The 24,630-nt window shown below is 39.2% G+C and overlaps 1 long non-coding RNA gene across 4 annotated transcripts in view; it reads right to left on the bottom strand.

Moving 5' to 3' along the window:
* Positions 1–24,630, bottom strand: part of LOC123797583 (uncharacterized) — a 298,997-nt gene that overhangs the window by 130,601 nt on the left and 143,766 nt on the right. For all 4 annotated transcript variants that reach the window (XR_006780983.2, XR_006780981.2, XR_006780984.2 and 1 more), the window contains exon 4: positions 8,300–8,403. This is a non-coding gene — a long non-coding RNA (uncharacterized LOC123797583). The remainder of the gene's footprint in view (positions 1–8,299; positions 8,404–24,630) is intronic.

Here is a 24,630-nt window from a genome sequence, read left to right as displayed (position 1 = left end):
ATATTTTATTGTACTTAAGGGATTCTGCTGTACAAAGCCTGCCTTCACTCCAAAGTGGTTTCTTTCTCCAACAGCAACAAAGACCCAGATAGAATTTTTTTTTTTTTTTTTTTTTTGCAGGACACAGAGCCCAAGATAGGCACGAACATTTCCCCAGAGCCCGAACAATGTCAGTCCCAGCGGGAATGTCTATGGTTCCAGGTTGGCCTGTGCTGGGGCTGCGTGCTTGGATCCATAGTAAGGGCACCTGTGTTTCCTTAGAAAATTTCTTTATCCTGGGTTTGTGATATTCAGGGCCTGAAGTGCAGTACACCTTTTGCTCGCATGTGAATGCAGTGCTGGATTTAGGTTATTTCCCAAGCTTGTTTACGGACGTGCAGAATCTAAAAAGGCTTGAGGCATGAACAAGCTTCCACAGAAAGCTGTTATTATGGTGTTCCTTGGCAGACTAGAATTTGGTGATTGTATGTACTACATTGGATTATGAGGGTGGCCATTGCCACGAAGGCATACAGTTGTAGATTCACTTCTAGCAAAAGGGCTTCAGCAGTATTTTTTTTCCACGAACATGGTCAAGTCTACTCCAGGGGAAATAGATTTTCTCCAGTGTTTTGTTTTGTTTTCTTAGGAGAATTTCTGATCCAACTGAACCTGACAACTCCTTGATCTCAAGTCCTGTTTTCTTGCTCTCCTGCCTCTATATCCTTTCACCCAAAAAACCCTCTGTCACCACTGGTTTAATTCCAGTTTAATTACAAGCATTTCAATTTCTGATCCATCAAAACTTTGGTCTTCCCTAAGTATGCATTTCCCACTGCAGTCTCATAACACTTTACAGGCTCGGAACAATGGTTATCTGTTCCCTCCTGCTAGGTTTCCAGAAACAGGCTTTAGAGAGCTGCCATGTGTTTATCTTTCTTTACACTCCAACAAGCACCCCTCCGTGACTCACACACACAGAAAGCCAAAAGCCCTGAACGGTTGTTTATTCTCACCAGCTGGATGACCCTGCACGTGGCTCTCAGCATGGGCGAGGATTAGAGATGCTGGAGAGGTGTGGCCTGTGGAGGTAAGTACGCACAAAACTGCATCCGCCTGCACTTTGCTTAGATCCTCTAAGGAAGTTCAGAGTTAACCGTGAAACTCAACTCAGCTTGTCATCTTTGTTTTTCTCCATTTACGCTCAGATGGGAGAGGAAGGATCAGATAGACTGGCCAAGAGAAATACAAGTAGAGTGGGGACTTGTCATTTTCAAATGCATATAGCACAATATTCAGCCTTTAGAACTGATGCTCGGTGGACAGGTAGCACATGACTCTTGATGGCCTGATTAGATCAATTTGCTACACCTGCTTCAGAGAAGATGGACAATCCTTTACCCCAATCACAAATTACATGTGAGCTCTAGGAATTGTTCAGTTTAGAGCTCCTCAGTCATCTGGCTATTTTCTGCCTAGTCTTGTGAAGTTTTATCCTATGTATGACCAGTATTCGGCAATAGACACATGTTGGATTTCAGTTATATAAAGCTCATCCAGCAGGATGTCCAGTAGGCAAGCTGGAAGACCTAAAGATGAGAAATGTTTGGAGACTTAGAGGTCATCAGTGTATAGTCCTTGAAGCTGTGGTTATGGAGAATATTGCTCAGGAGAATAAGCAAGGATGAGGGTACTTCATTATTAGTGGGATAAAGAGTGAAAAACAGCCAACAAAAGCCTCACATGCCATAGCTGGAGAAGAGGAGATCAAAAGGTCCCTCAGAAGTCATTTTATTTATTGGAGATATCCACCAATTCTGGTCTTAGGGAGAGTATACTGCTGTCCTCGCACAGGATAACAATTTTATCCTGCCCCTTCCTCTCAGACATCTGAAGAAGGCTGGGTAGGTTCACAGATAAATCATGAGGACTAGCCTATGAGAAAAGGAGCACACGCTGGATGAAAATGGAGAAACTTGTGGAAACAGAGATGGATCTCAAAGATTTAATCCAGCCAAGTCATGATCACTCTTGTTAACTTTGGTTAGGCAACACCGTTGTTTAGCTTTTTTTTTTTTTTAAAGTAATATATAAAGGAATCCAAAACTAAACCATAAATATTACAGCTCTTTAAAATAAAAAGCTGTAAATAGAAACCCATGTAGTTTACCAATAGTACTAACCATTTTTTAAATGTATCTCTCTGAGTTTGACAAGTTTATGCAATAAAGCAAAAGAGCAATAGTTTTTTTTCTCCTAGGAACTAAACCTTTATGCACTAAAGAATGTAACAGAAATTGCCATTATAAGAATGCTGACTTGGTGACTCCTTAGTGATTTTTCTTTATAGAATCACAAATGTTTTCAAAACAGACAGACTCGAAATACTTTAATGTCAAAGTAACAAAGCTTTTAAAGAAACGAAGTTTGGGGTTGGGTTCAAATAGGTTTAGAGGAGTACTGTTTTCCTAAACTAAACTGAAAGGAAAGTCATCTTTGACCATCAACCACAAACCAAAGTTTTAGGCTTTGACATGCAAGCTGACAACTGCAGATAGATGCAACCAAACAAATTAAAGCCTAGACAAATTCAATATTAATTACCTTGACATATACATGTAAGGACAATCAACATTAGAAATGAATGTATTTGAATATGTAAGTTTGGGGGCTATTCTTCTTTAGAAGTGAAGATTATGTGCAGGACTACAAGGATTTAATGAGAGAATGCAATAAAGTACTTGCCCTGGGGCTTGGCATCTAGAAACACTCAAATGAGAACTATCATTATTATGACATCATCATTCCAGCCAAGCCAATTCCATTATGTTATCCTTATTATAAACACTATGAGATTTTATTTTTGCTCTCACTGGTATGGTCTAATTTGTCTCCAAAGACGGGTAATATCAGTAGTCTGTTTGAGTTTAGGAAGTGGCAGACGGAGCTTAGCAAACAAAAGATGACTTGTAGGTTCCTAAGTAAAGTGAAGAGACCAGTGGGGAAGTAAATAAATGGGGAAGTAGTGGGGTTAGGCTCACAGAAACCAATCTATTTTTTTAAAAAGATTTTATTTATTTATTTGAGAGAGAGAGGCAGAGATAGCAAGAGAGAGCACAAGTGGGGAGGAGAGATAGAAGCAGGCTCTGTGCCAGCAGGGAACCCAACTTGGTGCTTGATCCCAGGATCAAGAGATCATGACCTGAGCCTTAGGCAGATGCTTACCCAATGGAGTCACCCAGATGCCCCAATCTATCTTTTATAGCTGGCCCCAGAATGGGTGGGGTGGCCAGAACAAATCTGTGTCCAAACAAGCAAGATTCAGGCAGATATCAATACTCAGGAATGCTGAACTCCTAGTGGGTAACTAGAACAGCAGAGGTGTCAGCAGGCAGTACACAGGAATAGGTGAGGACAGTATTCTTGTCCTGGATGTCCGATAGATCCGGAGAACTAATAGCAGTGCGTATTAGAAAGGTAGGTAGAGGCATCAGGGTCATAGCAAAGTAGGCTGAGATTTAAGGTAGGGCTATACCTAGAGTATACGTAGGACACAGAGAATAGGATAGAACTACAATTTAAAACCTAATGCAAAACTAAGTTGTGAATTCTGAGCAAACAGCTCTCTTCAGACACACTGGATACAGATTGAATGAAAGTAAGAATGGCCTGGTCACCTGGTCTAAAGCTAGTGGACTTCAATATCTGCAGCTGGATAGACATGAGTAGAAGAGAGACTAATGGAGTAACAAATCCACTCTTTAGTCCAATACATGTTTCTTGAAAGCCACTGCATAAAAGACACTTTATTGTCTTAATGTGTCAGGCCCTGCCTGGGGTAAGTACTTCACATATATCTTCCCATTAAATTCCTACAGCCTTAAACATAATCCTTACTTCCATGATTTTTGAAGTTATTCATCAACCATGCAAATGGACAGTACTGATTTCAAGTAACATGGCAATAGTAACCAACGTTGTCTTGGCATCTAGAAAAATGGCCGGCAGCAAGGATGAGAGAAACCGCCTCTGAATAGCTGCTATGTTACCCAAAGCAAGTGAAAGAGGAAGTCAAAAACACAGTCACACCAAAGGATACCTTTAGGGGGTGCCTGGTGCAGGAGGCAGTTAAGCCTCTGGCTCTTGGTTTCAGCTCAGGTCAGTGATCTCAGGGTAGTGAGATCAAGCCCCAGGTCAGGCTCCGTGCTCAGCAGGGAGTCAGCTTGAGATTCTCTTTCCCTCTCCCTCTGTCCCACCCCCTGCTTGTGTGCAATCTCTCTCTCTCTCTCTCAAATAAATAAATCTTAAAAAGAAAAACAAAGATAACTTTAGGCACCAGTCCTCAAATGTGGTTTCCAGACCCCTAAGTTTCTGGACACCTTTTCAAGGGTCTGCAATGTACAAATTATTTTCATTATAATATCCATATTATTTGCTTCTTACATTGTGTTAACGTACTCATAGTGTAAAAACTATCGGGTCAAAGGTCCTTGTGCTTTAGCAGGACTCAAAAGAAGCGGACTCAAACTACACTAGTAGTGATTCTATCTTCACTGCTGTGCACTTGTCATTTTTTAAAAAATCTAGCTTTGTGTAATATTTTTGATGAAACATAAAAAGAACTAATGTTATTAAATCTAAACCTTTTAGTCATATCTTTCTAATACTACGTATAATGAAATGGGAAATACGCATAAAGCACTTCTTGCTAAAATATGCCGGCTGTCTTCAGGAAAAACGTTGGTGATCTTTTTGAGTCAGAGTCAGGGAACATGATTTTCATTTAAAAAATGACTGGCAGACAAGCTATAGTCATTCACACTGGGGCATTTATCAGACACTTGCTCAAAAATGAATTGAAGTGATCCCCAGGGAAAACAACTGACAGTTTTTGATACCAATGATAAAATCAGAGTAAAAGTGAAGATTAGGATTTTCGTAAATTTAAATTGGTCACTTTGAGTTTGACACTTCCCAACACAATAAGACTTCTGATGAGATGGGTGGTGATATTAACAAAGGCAAGATATATATGTGATATATATTTTAACATAATATTTAATATTTTAAAATATAATATTTAAATAACATTTATATATAATTTTAATATACTTATATTTATAAATAAAATAATGAAACATGTCAATATTTGTAAAATCTACCTAACTCCATTAACTAACATGTTCCAAATGATACATGTGTGATTCTGGAAAATAAAAGACATAGTCAAAATACAGGACAGATTTTAAAGTAAGAGTATAAAAATTCATTGATGGGGTTTAAGATCTCACATTGTTACTCGTAAGAAATTACCCCTTCTTGATTTTTGATACAGTATCAGAGAAGAATATCCATGACTATCTAAAAGCACTATTAAAATACCCATCCACTGGGGTATCTGGGTGGCTCAGTCAGTTAAGCATCTGATTCTTGATTTTGGCTCAGGTCATGATCTCAGGGTCCTGGGACTGAGCCTCGTGTGGGGCTCTGTGCTCAGCATGGAGTCTGCTTGTCCTTCTCCCTCTGCTCCTCCCCCCACATGCTCTCTCTCTCTCTCTCTTAAAAAAATAAAATCTTTTAAAAAATAAATAAAAAAGATCAAATACCCCTCCCTTTTTCCATCCACATATTTGTGTGAGGGCAGATTTTCTGTATATACTTTAATTCAAAGCAACATATCACAACAGATTGAATACAGATGAGGATGAATATCCAGCTCTCTTCTATTGATCTAATATCAGTAGATATAATAGCAATAGATATAACCCACATAAACAAAAGCACTTTGGGGTTCTCAATAACTTATAAGATTATGAAGGGATACTGAGGCCCCACATTTAAGAACCATTACATTTAGGCAGTGAACGCATGAAGGCTAACCAACATGGCTGGCAACAGGCAGAGTGGGTCAATTTGAACAATATGAACCAATTTGAACAAAATGAAGGAAGGAGCTCCAAGAGTACCACTGAAAAATCAAGGACTGTTCCCATAATTAGGCAAAGTCAGTAGAAAATGCTAGATCCTCTCATCCTACCGGTATGACCCCTTTCACCCCCGCATATGACAAAGACCATCAGTACAGCACTATCTCTAAGCACAATGACCACAGATACATAAACAACCTTCCATGGCTTTTAGGAAACTCAAAGGATGTGCCAGAGCTCTCAGCAACGTTTACACAGGGAGGTAAAAGAGTACAAGAGTTTTGATTTTGCCAGCGCTTCCCAGAAGGTGGGGGCGTAGAAGCCTTATGTGAAATAATGGAAGAAGGGTTCTCTTCCAAAGCTGCAAGATCAAAAGTGGAGTGGGAAAATGGGAAAAGGGCATATGGAGGGAGGCAACAATCCAAGGGGTACTATTTCAGAGCACAGAGATGTAAAATATACTCTCTAAACTCAGTGATATTGTATGGTGTCCTTTATCATCAGATTATGAGCGCCTGGAGTACATTTTTAAGTGTACCATTTACAACAGTTACCAAAATAAGTGAAAGTAATCTTATTTTTATTCTATTTAAATGGTGTCCATAAACAGTATTTCTTGGAGAAAATTTCAGAAACTATAGCAATCTTTCAAACCAGATGGCCAGTATTATTACTACCATTTCAATTCCATATATTTAAACACTAGGCACAACATTTGAGTGCATCGGCAATAAATCTAAAAACATAATTCAAGTTTACTGAAGATCAGGCCAACTTATATTCTATTTGATGGTCTTGTTTTTCAGCTCATGCCTATTAACAGTATGATGTGAGTGTGAATTTACGGAAGCACGAGTGAAAACCTGGGATCTGTGTTGTAACTGTGGGAACTGACAGACTCGCCAAAACTTGTACTGACTGAAACACAACTCTTTCTTTCTCAGCATATTCAGCAGTCTTGGATATTTTGATGTATCTACTTTCAAGCTTCTGCAAAGATATTCCCCACGTCTGAATAATTGTGCTTCCTTCCCATGCAAGTAAGTGAAAAGTAAGACTGTTTTCTTCGGAATAATGGTAGGCAAGCCACTATAATAACCCAGAAAACCAAGATGTCAAAAATTTGATGAGATCATTTATTTGGTCAGCTCCTATTATGCACCCACTATATGGGGGATCTTAGCAGCTTATTTTCATTTGGCTCTTATTTTTCCCAGAGGGCATATTCTTTCAAAGTACTTGTGTTTTGTTTTGTTTTGTTTTCAGCTATTTTGCTTTTGGTTTTAACTCTCCACTCCCATGCTTATTTTCCATGGGTCCCAGGTTCTGATGCTGTCCTGGGTATCTGACAGTAAGTAGAATGCTGTGCTTTAAAACCCAAAGGAACAAAATTCTTACGGTTTTGCAGAAAGATTAAGAACAAAGAAACTTATTTCCAGATCATTTAAATACATATACTTTCAGAGGTATTATGTTCTCCCAGATAAAGCATCCTCATTTTTATTCATATTAATTTCTGAAACAGAGACTAAAATATCTCAAAAAGCTTTCCAAGAATGTTATCTTTTACACTCAACTCAAGCACTCTTTGCCAACTACAAAGCTCACAAAGCTTATTTTATGAAAATAAGCCTTAAATGAATGAGGCCTGTGAATCAAAGCAATTAGGTAGCATTTAGCTGGTTAGCCCACATATGTTTTCCTCATCCCTGCTTTAACTCACTTGTGTGCATCAAAAACAGAGATGTGAAAAGAAAACACAGTTAGTTGGTGGACCCTTATGATTCTGTCCAAATGATTCACTGATCAGTAGCCTTCATTTACTTTCTATTTCTGTTCTAATTCTCCCTCATGAATTTTTGACATTAGCAAAATTTCCTTCTATGATTTATTGCTCATGAAAACTTTCTTCACACTCATGTTTTATCAGATCATGTCAATTAGTATCCTGAAGTTCTAAGAAGCTGTCTCTACTAGCAAAAATCCTTTGTAAATCACCAGCATTTTTCCCTTTCACCAGCTGAATAGCTTGAGGCAGGAGGAGGAGGACAGGAGTAGTGATACATGGCGACACATGCATCTGTGGGCTTTTAGCTTCAGCGTCTTAAAGAATGCGGACACGGGGAGATAGTTCAAAGAAACTGTGTTGCCTTCTGGAAGAGGCCCAGTTCTAACTGTTCTCAAGGTATTAAAATGTTTCCCATCAGTTTTCTTATCAAACAATTACTGAGCACCCTCCATACTCCATTCAGGCTTTTGGCTGGACTCCAGGAATACAAATATGAACAACATGAATAAAATAGAGTCCCTGATCTCAAAATTCTCATAGTCTAGTAAACAGAGATACACTAAAGAGAATCAACATAGGTTGGGAATATCATGCATTCACTCACACATATGGAGATCTTCCTGCACCATTCACTGTGTTGATCATGACAGCAGACGGGAACTCAGAGGAAAGGCCATTAGCCCAATTGGAGATTTCCGGGATGTCTACCTGGAAGAAACCACATTTGAATTGTTGTTATACAGATGATGACAGGGGCAATGGCATTTCGGGTAAGTAAAGGACATAGTCAAAAGCAGAGTCATGTGAAATGTCATGGACAATGCAGGAATCTATGCTATTTGCTATTTGTAGAACATTAAATGCCAGGATTAGAGATATGACAGGATTGGTGTTCTGTGAAGGAGAAAGAGCTGGGCTGGAAGGAAAGAGCTCATCTTCTCAATGTCCCCTTGGCTAGAAGGAACTTAGAAAGGGTGAAGGTATTCTCTCAGCAAGGTATTAAAAACTCATTAGGCTAATTTATCACGATTGTAAAGAATTTGGGTCAGAACTTCCTGTCATCTGGTATAGACAGAAAAAGCAGGTTAGGTTCATACTATGGAAATAAACAAGAAGGTTAGCTGGACTGAGGATCGAATTATTCACAGACATACAGCACAAAAATGCACATACGCACATCAATGCTGGTAGAGCAATTTATTTGTATTAGCTAAAAAATATTGACTTAAAAGGTAGTATGTCTAAAGGCACTACCCAGATCTTGATTACTCCAAAAGGGAGTGAAAACAATCTAACCAGTTTAAACCAGAGTCCTGCTCACTTCCGTTCCGTGTCCTCTTCCCAGCATCTGCAACTTCTAAGACTAGAGATACCCTTACTATATGCTTCCGTGGGCAGGTTAAGGAGAAGACAGAGAAGTACTATCTCTATATTGCCCACTTTTTCCTAATCCCTTTCTAGCTTTCCTTCAAGGGGCCGGAGAAAAATCTGTTCTGTGATGTGAACTGCATACAAACTATTCACAGTTGACCACATCCGCTGGGCAAGACTCACCAATCCCAAGGAATGTACAAACTCAGGTTCCAAAACACAGGCTGACTGATCATTCTGGCCGACTAAATTGGGAACTAATTAAATGTTTTAACTGGAAGTCTCTCCTCACTGCAGCAGAACAGAGTCATTTTGAAGCAAACATTTCAATGAAACACTTCTTAGGGAGAATCCAATTTAACTACAAGAAACAACGGCTTCTGGTTGGCAGCACAACGTATTCCCACTTGATCCGCCCCGCCTACCACCCAGGCTAAATGTCACTTATGCTCAGAAGTATAGCCACAGAGAAGGAAAGATATTATATCTCATAGATATCAAAGTCATCAGAAACAGTCTGTTCTTACCTATGTAGGATTTTAACCTAGTCCACTGAGGCTGACGAAAGATTATATAAATTATTTACGTAAAGGAGATTTAAAGGAGTATTTAAACATGTTGGGTGTTGTTTGAATGTAGTAAGAGTGGGAGGTTAAATTATTCCTTTCATTTCCATTAGTAATTAGATGTTGGTTGAAGCATTTCTTCTGCCCAGCAATCCCTTAAAGAGGTATAGTGTTTTGAGGCAGCCGAGCACTAATTCTCTCCAAGCAGGGAGTCTCCACATGAACTTACAGCCCCAGCGTCTTTACAGGGGCAACTGGAATTAGATTAGCCTATGTGGATCTAAGAAGGGAATCTGATCAGAAACTCTGAGGGCCAGAAAGAGGAAGTTGCTACATGTCCTGAAGTGAGAAGTCTCCCCTTGGACTTCTGGCCCAAGCTTCCTTAGAAAATCAGAATCCTTCCACATGACAAAGTCCCCCATGTTATTATTAGGTATCATCCACTCACTCGTTCTAGATGAAAAAATTAGTGTCAAACACGAAAGCTGCTGCAATAAATACACAAACAAGTCTTCAAGTTGTTTAGCAGCTGCTCTTGGGCAAGAACTGTCTAGACTGGAGATTGCCATCAATGTTGAGTGACTTAAATACTTAACACAAGTCAGAAACTGTGCAAGGTTATGGTGCACAGACATGAAAAAGATGCATAAAATGGGCAGATACATAAAAAGATAACTTCAGATATTGTAAGGTAAATTCCAAGACAGAGACAAGCATAGAGTGGTATAGAAGCCATTCTAACAGAAGGGCCCCAGGGAAGAAATTCTGAAAGGAAATCAGGTCTAAACTAAATTTCGCTCAATGAGTAGGAGTTGGCCAGTTTAAGAAGGAAGGGGATGGGCACTGCAGTTAAAGGCAGCAGAAGAACCAAAGTAACGAGTGTATGGTTATCCCACAAGTAGTTTAATGTTCCTAGACTTCAAACTGGGAAATGAAGATTGGTCAGTAATCAGAAGCGAGAACGACGTAAAGTATTTGTCTCTAGTGGGAAAAAAAAAGAACTCTCGTAAACCAGAAAAGACAGACAGTCAAGGTTTTAACATGGTCAACAGATGTGAATAGGCATAGTACAAAAGTGAATATCTGAATATCCAAGAAACATGACTATTTGATTGCCTCACTAGTAATCATGGAAATGCAAAACACAACTTTTATGCTATGATAAGAAACTTGGACTTTATCCTCTGGATAATGGTAAGCCATTGAATAATTTTGACAGAAAACCAAGAAGAAGAAAAAAAATAAATAAAACAGACGACAGAAATAGTTCCACAAGGGCGCCTGGGTGGCACAGCGGTTATGCGTCTGCCTTCAGCTCAGGGCGTGATCCCGGTGTGATGGGATCGAGCCCCACATCAGGCTCCTCTGCTATGAGCCTGCTTCTTCCTCTCCCACTGCCCCTGCTTGTGCTCCCTCTCTCGCTGGCTGTCTCTATCTCTGTAGAATAAATAAATAAAATCTTAAAAAAAAAAAAAAGAAATAGTTCCACAGAGGATCCAGATATTGATACACTAGTTACATGGAAAGGTAAAGGGCCAAGAATAGCCAGGATATTCTAGGAAAAGAATAAAGTTGGAGGGCTCACTTTACCAGATATTAAGACTTATTATAAAGCAACAGTAATAAAGACAAAATGTAATGATAGACAAAGTAAACCAATGGAACAGACTAGAGGGTCAAGAAATAAGCACACCTATATGAACATTATGTTTTGGTAAAGACAACATTGCCAGGCAGAGGGCAATGTACCATATCTCTGTAAATGATGCTGGGTCCTCTGGATATGCACATAGAAAAAGAAAGTAAAATGTGACTCCTACTTCATATCACACACTAAGTTCAAATCTAGGTATACTGTAGAGCTGAACACAAAATGTAAAATAATAAAGCTTCTAGAAGAAAAGATAGGAAAATAATTCATGATTTGGGGGAAGGTAATGATTCCTTAAACAGAGCTCATAAAGCACTAGTCTTAAACAATTGATAAATTAGATTACATTAAAATTAAAAACATCTGTTCATCGAAAGACTATTAGAGAGTGAAAAGGCATATATATGTGGATAAATGATGTTATATTCATATAATGGAACACCACACAGAGATGACAATTAGTGTTCCACAACTATATGCCAACATCTGGGTGCCTTTCACAAACATAATATTACAGAAACAAAGCTAGACCCCCAAAAATTATATTTCATATGTCACTTTCACAAAATGTAAAAGTAGGCAAAACTAATTTATGTTTTTTGAAATCCAGATAGTAATTATTTTGGGGGTTAGCAGTGAATAGGAGATGGCAAAAAGAAGACTTTCATAGGTGTTGATAATATTCTGAGTTTCTGTGGGTGGTCATTATACAGACACAGTCAGTTACTGAAAATGATTTTCCCGTACACCTATGGTATGGGCCTCATTCTGGATACCGTGTATATTTGATTCAACATAAAGGCTAAAAAGCACCAGTAAAACTCAAGCAGATAAAGTACATGCGAAAATGACATTAGGTGTAAGTAAAGTGCTGTCTATACTTGCTATAGTTTGTCCTTAACAGCACCTTAGACTATCTTCTTTTAACAGACATGTTTGCATATTACATACCTGAGAATATTCTTTATTTAAAATAATCAAACAAACTGTTTGGTGCACCCAATAGCATTGCCAAATCTAACACAATATTAAGTGGAAGAAGTCAGTCATTGCATGTACATAACGTTCAAAAACAGGTAAAACTAATCTATGGTATTAAGAGGTAGTTTGGGTAGTCTTTGGGGACATAGTGGGGAACTGTAAGATGCTGATAATGTTCTATTGATTGGGTGGTGATTACATGTGTTTACTTTGTAATAAGTCATTAAGGTACATACTCAAGGTTTGTGCATTTTTGTATGTTATATGTCAATTTGTAAAATTATATTCAAACACAAAAATATAGAATATACCCTGTAAGAGAGTTGGTGAAGGATATAACATCATTATTTAGAACTGAGAAAAAGGTAGGAAACTGGCAGAAAAGGCAGACGATCTGACCCTGCCAAAAAAGAATACTGTTGGGCTCATAGTACATTGTCCCTGTCCAAGGTCATTCACGATCTTTGACCAAGTAGACTTTTAATAAATATGCTCCCCTTCTAGCTGCAGAATATCAGCCTGGAATTTTTCTCAAAGGAATTTCTGAGCTTCAAAGAGCCTTCTTTGGGAAATATGCACAGGATAAACTTTCACAGGTAGGATTTTTTCCCAATTATTTACAATCTGTTTCAGTATACCGACTATATGTTAGTTTCTACCCAAATGCTTTTGTTTTCTAGCTAAACTTCCATCTTGAGAATTAGCTCTCTTTATATATAAGCAAAGTTACCAATACACTTTAGGCATTTTGCAATACAACCGTAGCCTGCAATTCCAAAGTATTATATATTTCAGCTTGCTTTGGCCGATTCTTATTCTTAATCTTTTTTTAATTACTGTTTTTGTTTTTGTGTGTTTGCTGTTCTACTTTGAGGCGCTCAGGTAACTTGCCTCCAAATAAGCATCTTCTTTGTGGATCGTTACCTTAAGTTTAGTCTCTATCTTGCTATTCCTTCTCAGCAGTCCCCAGCATGGTCAAATCTTTTGGAACTATGCTTCATATAGCCACAGATAATTCTTCACTGTGCCTGCTTTGCATGCCCTCCTTCAGAGCATGACAGCTGCTTAGAGTTACTACTAGCCTACATGCTCCATATATATATTTACCCTAGAAGACAGAAGAAAAAAGCTGGAGTAAAGACACAGCCAGGGGCAATGCATTTTTTTGCAACCCAAAGTTGAAGGTGGCGATGTCCTTACTTAATTATTTTTTATGTATCACTCACAGTCATTTTGATAAAGCTCTTGCATAAAGTCTTTTAAGGGCAGCAAATCAAGCAATTGCCCTGGGACTGTGCTTTGGAGACCCTGCACTGCTAGGTGCTTGTAGTCTGATTATTCTTTTCCTGGCAGGAGGGTGCCCAAGTAAGGGCTAGGAGGGCTGAGAGAGGAAAACCAGAATAGCAGTAAGCAAGAGTCATGGTCTGGAGTGGGGCCAGAGGCTGACACTGGGGTGGCAAATCTGAAAAAATGTCATCGATGAAAGTGACAAGAGCGGGGAAGCTGAGATATGTACAGGAATCGTAAAACAGGGAAATGAGAAATGAGTTGGGGAGTAGATAACCAGAAGTGGTGGTCTAAATTGCTGGTTAACAAACCTGCTGTGAATTAGGAATGACCTGAGCATTAAGAAATCACTGACACTGGGTCCTCACCAATACACACACGGAATGAGACGCTTCAGAATGAGGCCCACGCGTCTGTCTTTTTCGTAGCTCACATAGATTTCTGATGTCCTATGTCAGCGGAGCTGTGTCTTAGGGAACCACCACTCTGGAGAAACCTGAAGTGGGGGCTCTCACTGGCTTTTTACAGAACTCCAGCATAGACCACTCTGGGAGTCGAGGGTTGTTTAAAGGGGCTGGCGCGAGGTGAATAGTTTGCTAGTGATTCAGGAAAATGGCATCAGGAGAGAAAATTTGGTTCACAAACTAAGAAGGGAAGCCAGTTTAGTACTAACCTCTGTCATAGGAATGAATCTAGCATGTTGCCTTTCTTTTCAAAAATGATGGGAACGTTCCTAGTAGATCATTTCCCTCCTGGTGGAAAAGACATTCCTACTTGAGGTGAAACAAGCAGGAAGCAAAAGGGAACGACAGTATGCAATCTGCCCATCAGCTGAATATTTGCTTCTCTCCGGTTACTGTCACAGAAGATGATACTTGCATTTTCGAACAAAGGGGGGGCGGTAAATAAACTAACGTCAGAGGCAGCTGTGCTTGGGTTGGCCTACGCGGAGCTCCGAAGGGAGCCTCACCAGGAGCTCTGAAGGCCAAAAAGGAGGAAGTTGCAAAGTAAAGTGTCTCTTTCAGGGACAGAAGAAAGCACCAAGGCTTGGTTACCAAGTGATGGGTGTTCAGCAAATCCCAAACACGTCTTGGGATGACAACACGAACGGCCTGAAGCAGGACAAGAGTGTGCCTGCATGTCCTTGGCTTGGCTCTCCCTCCTCCAAGGCTGGCATTGTGTCTGTGCTATTGTCCGCTTCACTAAAACAGAATTAAGGGAGCTGAGGTAAGCCATTGACCAGAGTGTTTCCTCAGCTCCTGAGGAATGTTTACTGAGGTGTGGTGTTTTTCAAAGCCTTTAATAAGAAGTACGCCATGTCCTCCGTACCTTTATTTTTCTAAATGTGTGGGGAGGACACACTGTTTTCGCTCCTTTGCCAGCATTCCAAAACATTCTTGTCGCCGTGAATTCCATGGCACCCTGTGAGGGTGGACAGCAGGGTGAGAGCTTTGTACTGCAGTAATATATTCAGGTTTTCCAAAGTAAAGAAACCGGACTCTGTAGAGACATCCTAAACTAAGGTCCCTCAAAGGTGTAAAATGGAAATCTTTTTGAAAAAGGCAATGTGTGTGGGAATAAAATTAGAATTCACCTTTGCCTTTGGGATTATAAAACAGAAACAGGAAAAAAAATGCTTTATTTAATATCTTCTTCTTGGCATTTTGATCCCTCCTGAAATCACTATCAATAATTTAGCCAGGCCACGAAACAATGTATCAGAAAGCAAGCTGTGGATTTAATGATGTAAATATCTGTCTTCCTCATGCAAGCACTGAAACTTTACTGATTTTACTAGTCTCCACCAACCTCTGTGACACAGAAAATGTTCTCTCCCTGCAAAACAACAGCCTAGGATGGGGCTTTTCCTCTCTGCTGGATAAAAACAGTACAGAAGTACCTTTCACCCAGATGACAACAAGTAAAATAGGAGACACAGTAGAGAAGAAAAACACTTTTTGTCTCTGTTAGTTGAGAGACGGAGGTTTACCAAGAATCCACAGGGGAGAAGTTTCTTAACCAAACTAAGAACAGTTTGCAGACTCTACTAAAATCCTCCTGAACTTTGAAGGATATGAGAAATTTTGAACTCAGTGAACTGAGGTGCCCATATTTTGGGAATTAACAAGTGTGTGTCCTGATTGTGGTTTTCTTTTCACAGCATCCCACAGTTACATTCGTGCATCATTTTTCAAAATGGGGCAGCACGGTGCACTGTGGTGTAGATGTTAACAAAAATTAATGTTTGGAGAAACACTAAGGGAAATCTCTGTAGGAACTACAATCTCTTTATGAACGACAATTGAGGGGTTGGAGGCTTCTTCACTCAAAGAACTATCCTTTTAGAAGCCAAAGTTGTAGCCCTAGTTTGTGAAAGGGATGGTCCGATGGGTTCACTGGGCATCATTGTTTCAAAGAACTGGCAATAGACAGTAAATTACAGAAATTGCCTTAAGATTGGACTGTACCTTTACATCTTAAATATCAAAATATGAAAATAGACAAGAAAATTGACTATAAAGAAGAGTACTTCAATTTTCCAAAGTTAGAAAATTAGGATGGATGTAGAAAATTCAGGAAGATGGCTTACTGTAAAAAACACCTATGTGTTAGAAAGGCAAACAATTATAAATGGTTCTATTTTTTTATAAAAGAGTTTTAAAATACACTTCTCTATTAAATTAGCATCATCAAGGCCATTTTATCCACTAGTCATTTGAGCCCAGTGCCAATGGGCTGTGAGATTTTTAAAGGTCCAGAAGAATGATTGAAACTTGAAAAAAAAAAAAAGTATTGGCTCCAAACTACAAAATGAAAGCTGTAAAATGAAAATTAATTAACTTAATTAAATGCCTACAAAAAAATAACATTACATCAACTAGTCGACTGCAACTCTACTCTTGTAACTGCTGTATAAATTATATTTACTGCAGGATATGGGTGGATTTTAATTTGCCTGATATATTATAGGTGCAGGGCAGCCAACAGTAAGATGAGAAGGCCTCAAAACAACCATGAATAACATTAATATGATCAAATTGGCAGTCTGCTTTCCTAAAGGCCTTGGAAGTTAAACAAGGGAAAAGAGAATTAGGAATGCCAATATTAAGTACCAAGACAGTGGGCTCTAGGGAGAATAATGCCACTCCTCCCAAGAATAAGCAATACTGGCTAAAATCTCTGAATTCAAGCACTGCTGTATCATAGTGTCTTTTTTGGGGGGGTGTTTTTAAATGGCAAGTTTTCCTTTGAAGATGTAAATATGCCATTTATACCTCACTGTGCACCATACTCAGAAAAGTTAGAAAATCAGTTCAGGGGCGCCTGGGTGGCACAGCAGTTAAGCGTCTGCCTTCAGCTCAGGGCGTGATCCCGGCGTTATGGGATCGAGCCCCACATCAGGCTCCTCCGCTATGAGCCTGCTTCTTCCTCTCCCACTCCCCCTGCTTGTGTTCCCTCTCTCGCTGGCTGTCTCTATCTCTGTCTAATAAATAAATAAAATCTTTAAAAAAAAAAAGAAAAGAAAATCAGTTCAATGCCATTCCCTAAGGGTCAGTGAGCGTGTGGGGTGGCAGGGGTATGGGGGTGAATTTTAAAGATCAAAGAAGATCTGGCTCTAAGCAAGGCAGGCCTGGCTGAAATGTAAGATTAGTAATGTCTGGGATGCAATATACTGGGTAAACCAGTTTAGTTTGGGACTAATCCTAGATGTTGGTATCTTCACCTGATCTTTCTTATTGAAGGAAAATGATCTGCTTCTTATTATCCTCTTTTCACCCAATAAATATAGTAACATATCCATGGATACCATAGCAATATAATCCACATTCAGTGGACATGATAGAGAAAGCCAAAATATTTTTCTTAAAAACTGCTCCTTCCTATGGGGAATCTCTGTCTCTCTGTCTTTCTTTCTCTGTCTGTCTCCTGGTCTCTCGATATCTCTCTATACACATGTGCACACACACACACACACACACACACACACACAGAAATTATGTCAAAAATTATGTGATGTTAATTGCTAAATCAGGAGCTATAAAACTAAGCTGGGGAACCTAGACAAACAGCTCACAGCTAAAAACCTTGTGATTCGAGGAGTTATGGTATTTTATGCAATATGAAATCATACAGACTATCATGGAATAAATAATTTTTAGGATTTTATTAATTATTCATGAAGTGGTTTTGGACCTCTTAAATTGGGAAGGGCAAAAATGAAACCAGGCCAGGAGGTAAATGAGGAACCAAAGGAGCCAGGCCTACAAAGCAGGGTGGGGGTTATAGGGAAGGAAGTTACTCAAGTAATTTAATAAAATTATTTTGGATTTCCCAATAACTCCTTGTGTTTGCTTGGTTTTTTTTATATAACAGTTCTCAACTTGGAATGGTTCTGTTGATCTGCAGAGAAATCAGGACTGAGGTTCGGAGGTAATTTAAATTTACTTTTCATTTTTGCTTGTTTAAAAAGCTGATTACTTGGACAAGTTCTTTCCTATCTCCCTAAAGCTTTCAGAAGCAGCTCTTTAATTAAACTCTATTAAAACAAAAAAACAAGACCTGTAATTTACTTTGGATGAATGAAGCTTTATGCTTTTCGCTGAGAGAAGAGAGAGAAAATATTGTTTTCTTTGTATATGGTGTTTGAGAATTAATTTTAAATAAGATGAATACCTACCTGTTATAAACCGGTCCAATGATATAGAAGGGAAAAGTAGGGGCGCCTGGGTGGCTCAGTTGGTTAAGCATCTGCCTTCGGCTCAGGTCATGATCCCAGAGTTCTGTGATTGAGCCCCACATCAGGCTCCCCGCTCAGTGGGGAGTCTGCTTCTCCCTCTCTCTCTGCCCCTCCCCCTGCTCATGCTCTCTTAATTTCTCTCAAATAAATAAATAAAATATTTTTTTAAAAAAGAAGGGAAAAGTACAAGTTCTCCTGTGGCAGTTTCCTCACCTTTCTCATCCCATCCCCTCATGTACAATCATTACTTGCATTCCGTGCATTTGTTCTCCATTGTTAACATGACAACAAAGATTTCTGCTTCTCATAAAATAGCAATATGGCCCTATCCTAGATAATTAGAGCACACTATTTTCTTTTGTACCCTACACTTTTCCTCTGACTTGAGTTTTTCAGGATCCTGAAGTACATCCTACCACAGAAACACTCACATCTGTGTAAAAGACTATGCATCATTATGCGAAACACTGCAAATTTGGAGGTGGCTTCAGATGTCCTATCAGTAGAAACAAGGCACATCTATACTAATGACTCGCAGTCATTGAAAGGATGAGATAAATATATATGTGCTGATATGGAAATACATTTTATTTGACGACAAAAGTGAAGAAAAAGCATGACCTATTTTTTAAAAAAAAGATTATTTGAGAGAGAGAGAGTGTGTGTGTTCGAGAGAGAGCGAGCGTACAAACAAGGGGAGGCAGAGAGGGAGAGGGACAGAGAGGATCTCAAGCAGACTCCCTGACATGGGGCTTGATCCCCCCACACTGAGATCATGACCTGAGCTGAAATCAAGACTCGGCCACGAGTAACCAACTGAGCCACCCAGGCGCCCCAAAACATGACCTATTAAATGCCAAAAGCAAATTAGAGTATGTACTACATGATTACGCACAACACCCCTGCAGAATGAACCTAGTTTATTACTGTGATTCCAAGCTTTGTTCTGCATTTACATGATTTCTGCATCTGGAACATGGGCTCTCAACAAAAACGTACAGAATGAAGGAACAAATCTTCCTGCTCTCATATTAGGAAAACTGCACATGATACATGATTGATAGATTAAGCCCAAAGTACAGAGGGAAAGGAATTAGGACTCTATTTATAAAAAGAAATCTATAAAAAGATATAGGAGGGGGGCCAAATGGTGAAGAGATAAAGGGGACATCCTGCAGGTCCGTGCCACCCTTTCCCAAAAGGAAGTCTTACTGTTGATGGGTTCCATGTTCGTACTCTTCCAGTTATGAAGAATGGCATAAAGGGATGCAGTAGTATTAGTGATTTAAATCAGAAAGATGGCTTTGGCATTCTAGAACAATTTCTATACTGGGATGGGGGAGAATTGGCCTGGGAAATCATGGTTTGTATTTGTTTGAATACAACCTCAGGTTCCAGTTGTGGGTAAATACAAATTAGACACTCTCCTTCTTTCTCTTTTAATGCTCGTTGACTTTCTTTAGTTTTTCAATAAAGAACTTACATTTGAGTTACAATTGAAGATTTTAAAGCTTAAATTGGTTGAATTAAAATATATTCAAAAGGGCAGGCATGATATGAATAAACTGGCCATAATGTATATCTACTTTTCTGATGGTTACTGATCTAAAGTTGAATCTGTTATTAATATATAGATTACTTATCCTTCCCAAAGTCCTTAGTTCCCTATAGGGCACTTTCTCCTATGACTAATTAAATTTATACAGTAGAAATCTGGATGTGTATAATCTTTTAGAAATTTTTAGGAACACTTCATAATTATTTACAGTTAACCCTTGAACAACTTAGGGGTTAGGAGGTCCAATCCCCTGCATAGTTGAAAATCCACGTGTAACTTTTAACTCCCTAATAGCCTGCTGTTGACCAGAGACTTACCAACAACATAAGCACTCTAACATACACATAGTTTGTATGTTATATGTATTATGAACTGTATTCTTATAGTAGAGTAAGCTGGAGAAGGAAAACATTAGGAAATCATAAGTAAAAGAAAATACACTCAGACTTTAATTAGGTTAGAGGCATGTATATTTATAGTACTGGACCATATCCAAAAAAAGAAAAAAGAAACGAAAAAAAAAAAAAAAACAACCCTGCATAAGTGGACCCACAAATTTCAAACCCATGTTGTTCAAAGGTCAACTATACTTTAATTCTTTTTTCAAATATGAGTTTTTATTCCTGATAAGATCAGAGATACAGGGTCTAGGCAGCACCAAATATTTTCACAAAGATATGCAGTGTTGAAGCATAAGAGCTTACACTTTATGAAACCTAGATACGTTTTAGTTTCACTTAGCTATTAAGATATATCTGAGCTAAAGAAATAATATATTAGACTTGGACATATGACTCTCTGTGGTTAAACTGATCATATGTTCTATCTGCCTAAGATAGTTCCTACTTACTACCCTTGTCCTGGTAAAATTATTAACCAGGTCCCCTTTCAAATCTATCCAGGTTTGAAAATAAGTTACATTGTTATCTTATGCTAATTAAAAAATGGTTGGCCTTATTTCAAATTTCTGTCTTTACTCACTTCTACTCCATATCATATCTTATTTTCAGATGCCCAAATCAGAGGACATTGGTTGGATAAAGATTGAAAGATAATGATATCTGAACCTCCCCGAGGACATTGAAGAATACCATTAAGTTGGGCTACCAAAAGGTTGCAGCTGTTCGCTGGCAGAAATTCAGAGCAACTGTTTCAGATTGTGCTTTTGCACGAAGAGAGTTGCTCACTATTGGGCCTTCTTATTGAAATGAGACGGTCTGTGCTTCTCCCTGTCTCTGCCTCCTCAAATTCCTCTGATTAGGACAAACAGCATTATAAGAAGGAAACTGCGAGTCTACTCCCTGCACATCCTAACAGATAAACTGAAAATTCCAGTGCAGTGAAGTAATTAGGGCTTTTTCTTGAGATAACTTGTAACCTGCACAACAAAATCAGTTCAATACTTTGATAAACTTAGAGCCTAAACAATTCTGGTCCTATGGAGCTTTCTCAGCTTATCACTCTACCATTTCTGATTCTGTCATTAAACGAGCTCACTTACCTGATATTCTTAAGAAGTCCTTAACATTCCCAGGATTTTTTTTTTCCTACTTCATAATCACTTTCTAGTTCCAATCTTTTATTTGGATGCTAATTTAACTGACTGGCACTCTTTAATTAGGTTGGAGGAATGTATTATCCAAAGCAAGAAAGAAGTGAACTAAATTGGAATGCACCATAAAAGGTGGCTCTGTGTTTTTTAAGAAATGGTGGTAGTGTCGGAGGTGGCTTTTTATTTTGATTTTTTGTTCGTTTGTTTTTAGCTGTGGCTACTACTATGGCTTAGATCTGATAAGGTGTGCTGGAAAGCAGCCTCTTCCTTGTCCTAAGCATTCAGTGAGCAGTTGACATTCTTGTACAAATATTTGAAACTAAACATTCTTTGAGTTAAAATAGCATTGTTGTACTAATACCCTGTAGAATGTTTATTTTGGCATTTTGGATTCCTAGCATCAGTAGTAAAAAAAAAAAAAACATAGACTCCTACTTTATTTCCCTTTCCAAATATGTTTTACGTTTAATTTGATTATAAGCATCTGCATATATATAATTCTGACTTCAAAGAGACCAAATCCCCACCCCCACCCCCCACCCCCCGCCGCCCATGTTCTCACTGGCTACTGGAAGCATCTTGCCTTGGCAGTTTTGGGAGGGCCATCCTCCCTGATTTCATCGGTCCAGCAAGCTGCGCCGCTGGTCATCTGTGTGCGATCTTCTCCTGCGTGCCTTTTGGCCTCTGCTCCACTTTATGCCAAACTCACAGGTTAACAAGACCATCTGATATCCCTCAAAGCTGCAATGACAAGGTATCCAGATATGATCCAGCTGAACTAAAAATACCGTGTTTTAAAGGGAGGTCTTCTGAGAAGAACTTCCCATACATTCTTGTGCTGTTAAACCACACCACAAGGCTGGCCTGAAAGTGAGGGAGAGATGTTGGCATCCTAGGAGCAACTGTCATAACCCCGTTGAGCTAGTGTGTGGACCTGCCCTCTCAATCCAGATCCGCAGACACGACTTCCAGACTTCTGTCTTCTTTCTGATTTTGTTGGCTTCTTTTCTCACTAATCTGAAACTGGAAACTTAGTCCATGGCTATATCCCCAAACTCTCCTCGGGGCTGACTTCAAGTCTAAATGTTGTACTCAGCGACCTCCTCACACCCAAAACTCTATTGAGTTGTCCATTTTGGCCTGATGTTATAAACCTCTGATCTCCACTCATATTCAAGACTCACATCAATGAAAAGAATCCTCAATCTAGAACCCTCCATCAGCAGCACCCTCTAAATCTACTCATTATTCATGACTGCTGAGACTCGCAAACTTGTTCTTCTGATATAGTCTTTTCCCATGGTAAATACGAATATGGGGGAAAAAATTAAAAAAATCAAAGATGTTTCAACTCTCATTAATCATTTCTCTGCTTAATAACTTCTGGGGGTTCCTCATAAATAATAAGCAAATTGATTGCTTTGCTAATTAAATTGCTTAAGATCTTATTTCAAACAAACTCTCATCTCTAAACATCAGCATTTTATAACTATCCCTATGTGCCCTACACCTTGGATCCTAATTAAGCAGGACAACTAACACTATTCCCCCAACTTATTATGTATTTCAGTACCTCATGCGATTAATTATTCTTTCTCTTTGATTGGTCCGGAAATTCTCCTCATCTTTTTCCCAGTGATCTCTATTATTCAGCTATAGACCCACTGAATTGGCACCTCTTCTAGAAAGCCTTCCTCAACCATCCAGAAGGTAAAAACTGCTTATGTACCACTTTAATACAGTGTGTTATTAGTGTTCTTATGATTTCTCAAGCCGTTGTTACTCGAGGGAAAAATATCACGACTATAACATGTATCTGTACATGCCAAACTAGAAAGGGCAAGTTAGAATATTGGCTTATAACATAACATGGAGAGTTGTCAAATCACTATGTCATACACTGGAAACTAATGTAATGTGTGTCAACTATATTTCAATTAAAAAACATAATAAAATAATAAGCATACGGGCTTTTAAGCCTGCAAAGATCATTTGTGCCTTAACTATGACATGAGATTTTCACTAGCCTTACTCTGAAAAATCAAGACATCGGACAGGAACAAAGGCTTGCAGTACAGAAGAGGCATTATTGGAACTCTCCAGACTCCTCAAGGAAACAAGCCCTCTCTTGAAATCCCAGTACCTAACGGAATCCTATATCCAAAAGCCTCCTACTTTCCATCAAGAAGACGGACTTCAGTAACAGCAGAGCCCATCTTCTATGAGATCAACAACCATGCTTCTACTCTACTATTTTTGGAAAACCATCTGTCCATATTCTGAGGAGTTGTTCCCAGTGTTCTATACAGTAATTCATTCATTCAGTAAATAGATCATTGACCAATGGCTAGGCATTGTTATAAAGAAAACCATAGGCCCAAAATGGAGTCACTTAACACTTGGCCATACCACCAAACCAGGGCTTCAAATACCTAATGTAACAGCACTTTCAGCCTCTCCCAGAAATGTAGACTTAACCAGTCAGTCAAGAATTTTCTGGTCAGCACCAGTGAGGTCATCTGTCACATGGACCCTCTCCAACAACCCCAAAGGAAGGCAAACTCACCAGAAATAACCCTTTCTTCTGTGTATGACTTCCTTGTCCTGCCTTTAAAAACCTTTCCCTTTCTGTAGCCCTTTGGAGCTCCCTTTACTTGCAAGATGAGATGCTGCCTGATCCATGAATCAATAAATAAAGCCAATTAAATCTTCAAAATCTATTCGGCTGAATTTTTGTTATTTAACAGTTTTGGTGGCAGCGATGGGATCCCAGGTGAACCCCTAATGGCATTCGGGGATAATGAGAAACACAGGTGTGCTACCCCACAAACCTTTTGAGCTCACTGTTTTTATCACCATTTCCAAGGGCCACTGGTGAGCTCCTCTCAGTTGAGCTCCTCTAGTTGAGCTCTGCAATTTTTGCATTCAAGCTCCTGACCTGATTGGCTTTCTAGTCCAAGGTTAACAGGTCATTCTAGACTGACCATCAGGAGGCTCTAATGGAGCACCAATCCTTAGCCCTTGGCTCGGTCTACAATTCCATGCTGGAACCCCTTCCCCAGTTCCAGTGTGCAGTCTCCCGAGTAGAGTCTGGGGTTTAGTCCACACTGGGAATTGCTGGTGGTGAGCACAGTCCACAGTGACATCTTTTGGTTACTGCTGGCGTGTTGAGGTGAATGTTTGTCCTGTTTTGTGTCAATGAAGGCTATCGCCTGTGGGGATCTAGAACGT

Source organism: Ursus americanus, chromosome 11, assembly GCF_024610735.1.
Source record: "Ursus americanus isolate L20-20 chromosome 11, mUrsAme1.1.p, whole genome shotgun sequence".
NCBI lineage: Eukaryota > Metazoa > Chordata > Mammalia > Carnivora > Ursidae > Ursus > Ursus americanus.
Note: the sequence above shows the minus strand (reverse complement) of the source record. Positions and strands in the feature narration are given on the sequence as shown.